Consider the following 8,185-nt stretch of genomic DNA (forward strand, 5'->3'; position numbering starts at 1 on the left):
GTTTATTTCCTTTGCTATTTCATTTTCTCTAGTCTTTACTGAAATAGTTTAAAATGGGTTGCTTAGTATCATGCAATCTGTGCCTTTTAAAGGCCTTTGGGATTTTGATTCAGTGGTCTTTCAGATGTTCCTTTAATGAATCACAAGTTTTCTGATCATTAATGAATAGTCCTGATTTAAAAAAAAAACCAACACAACAACCAAAAAAACCACAACAAACAACAAAACTCTTCAGGGTGGGGAAAAAAAATCCTGCTTCCTCTTTTTTTTCTGAACACTTACTAAGAAAATGGGTAGCATTTCTTCCTATGGACACAGTGTTCTTCCTACCCTTGCATTAGCATTTCAAAACAATGTTCCCCTTTATCTCCCTATACAAAATGCAACCAATACTCCCAAAACCAGTGCCATTCCTTTAATTGTTGTCCGTTTTACTAGCCCTAATGATTTTGATGTACAACAGAAAGTGCTGGTTGAATCTGAACTTTTTCAAGATTTCATCAGCATCTCTCATAATTTTTAAAGCTGCCAGGTTATTTACACGGTGCCACCCCAGAGACTTTGGAACTTTGTTTTTAGTGTGATTTTTCTGTACTGAGGTCAGTAATTTTCATCCAACATTTTAGAATCATAGAATCATAGAATCATTTAGGTCAGAAAAGACCCTTAAGATCATTGAGTCCAACTGTAAACCTAACACTGCAAAGTCCACCACTAAACCATGTCCCTAAGCACCACATCTACACATCTTTTAAATATCTCCAGGGATGGTGACTCCACCACTTCCCTGGGCAGCCTGTTCCGATGCTTGACAACCCTTTCAGTGAAGAAATTTTTCCTCATGTGCAATCTAAACCTCCCCTGGCGCAACTTGAGGCCGCTTCCTCTTGTCCTATCACTAGTTACTTGGGAGAAGAGACCGACACCCACCTCACTACAACCTCCTTTCAGGTAGTTGTAGAGAGCAATGAGGTCTCCCCTCAGCCTCCTTTTCTCCAGGCTAAACCCCAGTTCCCTCAGCTGCTCCTCATAAGACTTGTTCTCCAGACCCTTCACCAGCCTCGTTGCCCTTCTCTGGACACGCTCCAGCACCTCGACGTCCTTCTTGTAGTGAGGGGCCCAAAACTGAACACAGTATTTGAGGTGCGGCCTCACCAGGGCCGAGTACAGGGGCACGATCACTTCCCTACCCCTGCTGGCCACACTATTTCTGATACAGGCCAGGATGCCATTGGCCTTCCTGGCCACCTGGGCACACTGCCGGCTCATGTTCAGCCGGCTGTCGACCAGCACCCCCAGGTCCTTTTCCGCCAGGCAGCTTTCCAGCCACTCTTCCCCCAGCCTGTAGCGCTGCATGGGGTTGTTGTGACCCAAGTGCAGGGCATCATCTTCCACTGCCTTGTTCTTTTTTCTGTATTTACTGGGACTTGTGATTTCCACTTAAAGGACTCCACTGTATTCCAGTCCTATTAAATACAAATTTTAGGTAACAAAAACATAAACAGTAAGCACAGCACTCATGCTGCTATCTTTCAGCCTGACTTGAGTCTCTGCCTCTATCCATGAAGGAGTATGTGAAAATCTAGCGATGGTACAACACAATAACCTGCCAGCAGTTATTTAACTATCGGATGGAACATAAACTTCCATTGCGGCATTTATAAGGAGGCTGGATAGGCTCTCTGAGGCATGAAAGGACTAGCTGTAGAGCTCTGAAGATGTTCAGGTAAGATCAGCAGATTTTTATTCATGCTTGAGAGAGAAGGGATGAAGCTGGCTTCATTCTTCTGAGGGGAGACAGCTTAGTTGTCAGAGTGTGTGCACGCGTGTGTGCATGTGTTTCTGGAAGGGAAAAGAAAGAGAATGTATAATGATGGTGAAGGTATATAACCGTAGATACCGTAGAGCAGAAGTCCCCAGTCTAATCTCTGCGGGCGTTTCCATCAGCAGTGGCAACAATGGTCACCACAACCAGTAAAGGCAGCAGCAGAAACATGTTTTTTCCTCACCTGTTGTCACATGCCTAGATTTCCCCAGAGAAGCTCTGTTTTGGTATCCAGAATTTTGAACTTGCTGGAACTGGAGGATTTTTAAGCGTATCTAGTAGATCCAAGTGGCTGCAAGTCTCCTGCATAGTTGTTTCAGCTGGGCAGCTGTATGTCTGGAAGTCACGATGGTTTCAAACACCTCGTGCAGTTGCTGCGTACCCGTCAAGTAGAGCTAACGCCGTGAGGATGCACTGGACTCGATTACCATCTGTCTGCTATTCAGTCAGTTGAGCCTGACCAGCATTTCCAGGAAATGCTGGGTTCATTGTGTACGTATGACTTCGATTCATACCTTAATAAATGCAGTATGATCCAAAAGCTCAGGCTTACTACTCACACACACCTACATACGTCTGGGAAATCCCAGACCAGCAGTGGGACGCCACTCAGCCTCACACGGCACAGCTGGAATACAGGCAGGGATCTGCTGGGATTTGTGGCTAGAAAGCCTCATGCAGTGGGAGTGGGGAGGGTATTAGAAGGTGCATAAGACATATCCTATCTGCTAACTAGAGGCACTGTGGAGACACCATGTAGGGCCTTTGCTGGATAAACTTCTATTGCAGCTTCTGCAGGGAAGCCCTGCAGTGCTAGCCTGATGTTTGGGTATGTGTAATTACAGACCCAAGCACAAACTCAGCTCAGAGCCTGCCTAGGAGATCCCAGGTATAAAGGTAATATAGGTATAGCCTGGGAGAGCTTCTCTTTGTGTAGAGCCTTTCTTCCCTCCGGACCTGTGGCTGGGCTAATGAAGGGACCTGCTAATGTGAGAGCTGGCTCTGTTATTTTTACATCAAGTGGTATATTCTCCTTTAACAGCAGAATTCTTCACTGACTGTCCATGGACCGAGTCTAATTCAGTAGCATGAGCTGAATGAGAACATTTTACCTGAAGATTAGGCTTCCAAAGGACTGGCTTATCAGCTTGTTGTAGTTCTAAGGCAGTTTAGACTTGCATGCCCATCCTTCTTTCATGTTTTTTCTCTTTCTAAAGAGAAATGTCTTTTAATTGCTCTTTTAGCATGGTATGAAGATAGTGCAGAACTACCAACAATGCAGTGATAAAATGTCAAATGGCAATATACGCAGGGGCCTTTCAGTTTTCTGCATATTTATGACTGACTTTCTTTTAATAGAAAACATATTTTTTTTTCTTTCAATGTACAGATATAGAATAAAATCACTTGAAAGCAAAGAGTGAAATCTGATCTCATTAAAACATGGAGTTAGTGAAATGGTGACAGATGGGCCCTGCTGGGAAGGCGAAGATCATTGAACGAGACTGGGATAAGTTAGTGAGTTTGCAATTATAAAGCATGTGGCTTTGCAATTTCTAACCCCCAGTTCTGCAAAGTAATCAGTGCAGTTGGGCCTATATGCCTGCAGGGAGGCTCATTGAGACAGGCATGAAGATCTGTGTAGAGGAACAGGGACATGCAGATATTCCAAAATGTAGCTGTTAAGGAAGCAAATCTCTCTCTTTTCTAGCCAAATTTTAATCTGCCCTCTCCAGAATGGAAGAACGCTTCACGATGAAATATGAAGCTGATTTTCATGCTCCCCTGTAGTGGTTACCTGACCTGGGCTGGAATTTTAAGGAAAACATGAGCCTTTCAAACATTGATTGATCTGCCACTGTTAAGTGTTGTCCGTCTCAGTATGCCTGTGGCAATGGGTGACAGGTTTTTTAATTATGTTCCTAAGAGGACTCCGACTTGTTTTTTGTAATGTTGGAAATCTTTATCTTGACTCATTTCTGTAATAAACTTTTGGCAACGGGAAGCTGTAATTTATTTACTTAGAAATTTCTCATCTCCATTATCGTAAAGATGTCTTAGCAATTCTATTTTTAGGATTGCACAAATGGGGCATAAATCCTGTTTTTCTTTTAAAGCAGATTGTGCTTGGATGTAAAACGTCAAATGTGTGAGATTTGTGTCCATCTGAATGATCAGCTTGGTTTTTATTTCCAGGGACAACCTCATTCATCAAGTCCCATCATATGCAAACCCAGACCACCATGCAGATCATATATTTAACTTGTTACACAATCTCTTCCATATGTTTAACAAGCTCCAATAATTTAGGGATGGTCCTCCCAGTGCACACTACAGGGAACTATCGGCAACTTCAAGGTCCTGAAGCCATGTAGCTCTTGGCCCTTTTTTCTGAGCATCTTTGGAAAACTTATTTTCCCTTTCTCAGCCAAAGAATGGCAGTGCTGACGCTGATCCCAATACACACTCGTAAATCTCACATTTTCTTTTACAATCTGATATTTATGCCCATTTTGTGCCTCTGTACAGAAGTTGCCATGAGTTAGTTCAGTTTTCATAGCTGCAAATTTACTGGTATAGTCTAATACTCTTTCATGGTTCCCCAATTTCTTTTTGATGTGCAAGTCCTTTCATGCCTTAGGGAAGCACAGAAGAAAGCGTGGAAGTACTTGAAACGTTAATAATTAGGTGCTGGAGGCTGATATTACAGGCCAACTGGGTGTCTTAGTGATGAATCAGAAATGCTGGGAGAGGGGGGAGGCATGTCAGGAACGACTGGGAGGATGCAAAGCTTGAAGTGACACAGCAAGGGCAATCACGCACAAAAAATTATCTTTCCAGAATCACTTTGAATGGACCTGAAAGGTGCAAGACTGCCTTTGTGAGAACCAGAGACAAGGAAGAAGCAAGACAATGCCTAGGTGGAACAGTTTGGCTGAGATGATGGATGGGAAAGTCCCTATCTTTGGTAAGTTACACAGAAAAAACTCAACAAGGTGTGATTCAGAACTTCGATGTGAGGATGTAGGGAGAATTCAGAGCATGCATGGGTTATGGGTCTCAATTAGGAGAAGATTGTGTTCTCCACCTTGATCAAGAAAGGAAGTAGGAGAATGAGATTAGGGCGGTATTAATCATCCTGCTATAGCCATGTTGAGGATGAGCAAGGCTAGTCTTCCTCATAAAGATCTAAGGGTAAGGGTTGTTTGGAACAAAATGGGATCTGAATTGGAGAGGTTGATTTGTGAGCTGTCCCCATAGAAATAATAGTAAAATGTATGTTTACATACATTCAGCAACACAGGGAGGAGGGAGCAGGGAAACGGGCCAAAGACCAAAGTGTTGTGGCAAAGCTTGGCTGTGGGTGAAGAGTCTCTTCCAAAGAAGTAATAGCTGGAGGGATAGGATGAAAACACGAAGACAGAGTCACAGGAGCCACTAGAGAGTAGATTTCACAAAGAATGTGCTCACGGGACCCCAGTCACCATCGGGTCCAAGAGAACGTGAATGCCGTTTCAAGCTGTGTCAGACTTTCCGTGGAGCCTGGGGGCCAGAGGAAAGGCTGGAACATTTGGGAGAAAACTGAAGAAGAGGCTTTGCAAATAGCGACTGCAGACCGTGTGCCCAGATTGTGATGCTAGAAGGGATCACTGTGGTCATTTCAAGAAGAAAGAAATAATATGTGGATATGGATCTGTACTTCCACAGGACTTACTTTGTCTACCTTTGAAAAATGTGGACTACCCTAATAACTTTGCAGAAATGTTGGCTTGTGGAAATACAGTGACTTTAGTGCTGATGATCAAGCACTTTTGCACCTCAAGCTCCCAGTTACATTAGTAATTGATCAAAGACAAGGCAGTGAGTACAGGAAATTTCTGGTTCTTGTGAAAACCTTTAGGTTTCAGTGCAAGGCACTTCTGAGAATGTTCTGGGCATCTCTGAGAAAACACTAATAGATGCAGAATCTATATAGTGTAGCACAGGCTCACAAAAACAACAAATTCAATATAGTTCTATATTTAATGTTGTTCACCTCCAGAGCAACACCACTGCAGTGTGGAAAATCACTGGCAGACTTACAGGGATATGCATATTACCCAGTATGACAGAACCAAAGGATGAAAAATTACTCTTAGACTTTGGAAAAGAATAGGGAAATCAAAACAAGCACAAAATTGTAGAAATACAAAACTTCTTCATGGTTTAGACACAATGCTTTAGAATTTGGAAAGGTCATCATAAACTACAAAACCTACACACATGTCACTTCTTTGCAATAAGATAAACACAAAGAAACATTTTATAAAGAAATTGGAAGCTTCTGCTCAGTCTTTTAAAGCAAAAGAAAAACTAGCAGTTGGGAGAGAAGAGTGAAGCAAAGGGCAAAAACACTGAAGAACAAAAGTCTTCATGGGCTGATCTTTTTTTTTTTCAGACTGTGTGTGAAAGCAATTTAACAAGTGAAGACCTGAACGTATTTGAAGATATTTTACTTTACCAGATCAAAACTAAAAGACAGCTGAAATGGCCAACAGACCAGTTGAAGCCTGTTGATCCTGTAGTAACAACATAAAATGTTAGGTTTAGTTGCTTTACTGGTTGGAGTGCATTGCAGAATCATTGAAAATGCAGCTCTTCTCGTGTATGCCCTCTCTTTGGTATCTCTGTCCCACACTGGCTCTTTGGTTTTTATCACCTCATGGCAGAGTGTCTGTCTTTATTCTGTTTTTTACTGGTGCAAGGCTGGTGAGCAGGGTCCAGCTGTCTGCTGCATGGCATTGTTGCGGGTCCTCTTCGTTAAAAACAGAGAAGAGGAAGCAAAAATATAAGTTGCTGGAAGAGTTTAGCTGGGTGGACAGATGGGAAAGGCCATTCTCTCCGATACATTATGCAGAAAGATCCAGCAAGGTGCGATTCATAGCTTGGATGTGAGGACATGGGGAGTGATCAGAGTGGAAGTTAGTCTCGCGTAAAAGACGACGGTCTCCTTCACCTTGATCAGTTAACTTCTGATAACCTGACTGACCCAAAGTGTTTATTAATCTGGATTTTTTTGACCCACTCACACCTGTGCCACTATATTGACCATCAGAGGTTTTTTTATTAGCTCAGCTGCTTTCCCTCTCTGGAATCCTCCCAAATTAACCTCTCTTGAGGGCTTAATTTCCATAGTACGCTACACTACACTCAGACCAGAAACTGAGCACTAACCTTCATTAATTCAGCATTTCCGGCTGGACTTGGGACATTTTTTTCACAGGCCAGCATAATTCCCCAAAGATTCAAAATATTTAAAGCAAAGTTTAAGACTGATAACAGACCTAAATGCCTGGTATTACTGTTATCAAACCTCCTCTGTTCAGATACCAGCAGCTGCTGTGCCTGGGATCAAGGGCACCCCACTCATGGGCATCGGCAGCATTAGTGGCAGTGGAAGCCATTCTTGGCTCTGTGCCTGCTCTGCCTGCCTGCCTGCCTGCAGGACACACGCCCCTCAAGACTTCTCCCGCTTTCTTTGTGTATTTACGCCTGTAGACTGGATTCCTCACCCTTTTGGAGCTTGGCTGGGGGGTTCCCCGCAGGGAACTGCTGCCTGCCGCTTCCATTCAGTTCTCATCCTATCAGTCCTACCACAGTCTGGGGACGCTGCCTTCCACCTTGCAAGTCCTCTCCAGCCCAGCTAATGTCACTTCAGCAGGCCGAACCGACCTGTCCTCTCCCCTGTCTTTATGTTTCCTTGGCTGGGATTCAGCCTCGTCTGCCAGGTTCGCTAAACACACTCTGCTCTCCGTAATCTGGGAGTACTCAAGGCTCCGGTGATCTTGTTAAATCTTTAAAAAGTGAAAAACATCCTACGTTGAAAAGAGCTGGAGATGCAACTCATCTCCCAAACTTACGGACCCGCTTTTGTTCTTTTAACTCCTCTGAATCGGGTTCCTGCAGCTACCTTGCCCCGGCCTTTACCTGACCTTTCCTTTTGCGTGACACCCTTTACAGACTGGGGAGCTTTGGCTCGTGCATGCGCGCGGGCAGCGAGGCATGGCCGAGCAGGGTAAAACGGTCACGTTTAATACTTGTAAAAGGTAGTTCAGGTTATGTTTTCTGCCCGTCACTTCATCTATGCCCCTTCTCATGGCACTTCTGCCTTAACACTCCCACAGGTTTAAAGCGGCTCGGGGAGCTGGATGGCCCAAACACTTGGAGTCACTACACCGGGCAGTGTTCCTTGCGGATTCCCAGCCGCCCCAGGCAGCGGGCTCCGCCATCCCGGCCCATCCATCCCCCAAGATAAGCCAAACCCACCCCACCGGGGGACGCGCGGGCGGACGCCTTCGTAGGGTACCAGTCCGTGTTACG

This window comes from Pygoscelis adeliae, unplaced genomic scaffold, assembly GCF_000699105.1.
Source record: "Pygoscelis adeliae isolate BGI_AS28 unplaced genomic scaffold, ASM69910v1 Scaffold120, whole genome shotgun sequence".
NCBI lineage: Eukaryota > Metazoa > Chordata > Aves > Sphenisciformes > Spheniscidae > Pygoscelis > Pygoscelis adeliae.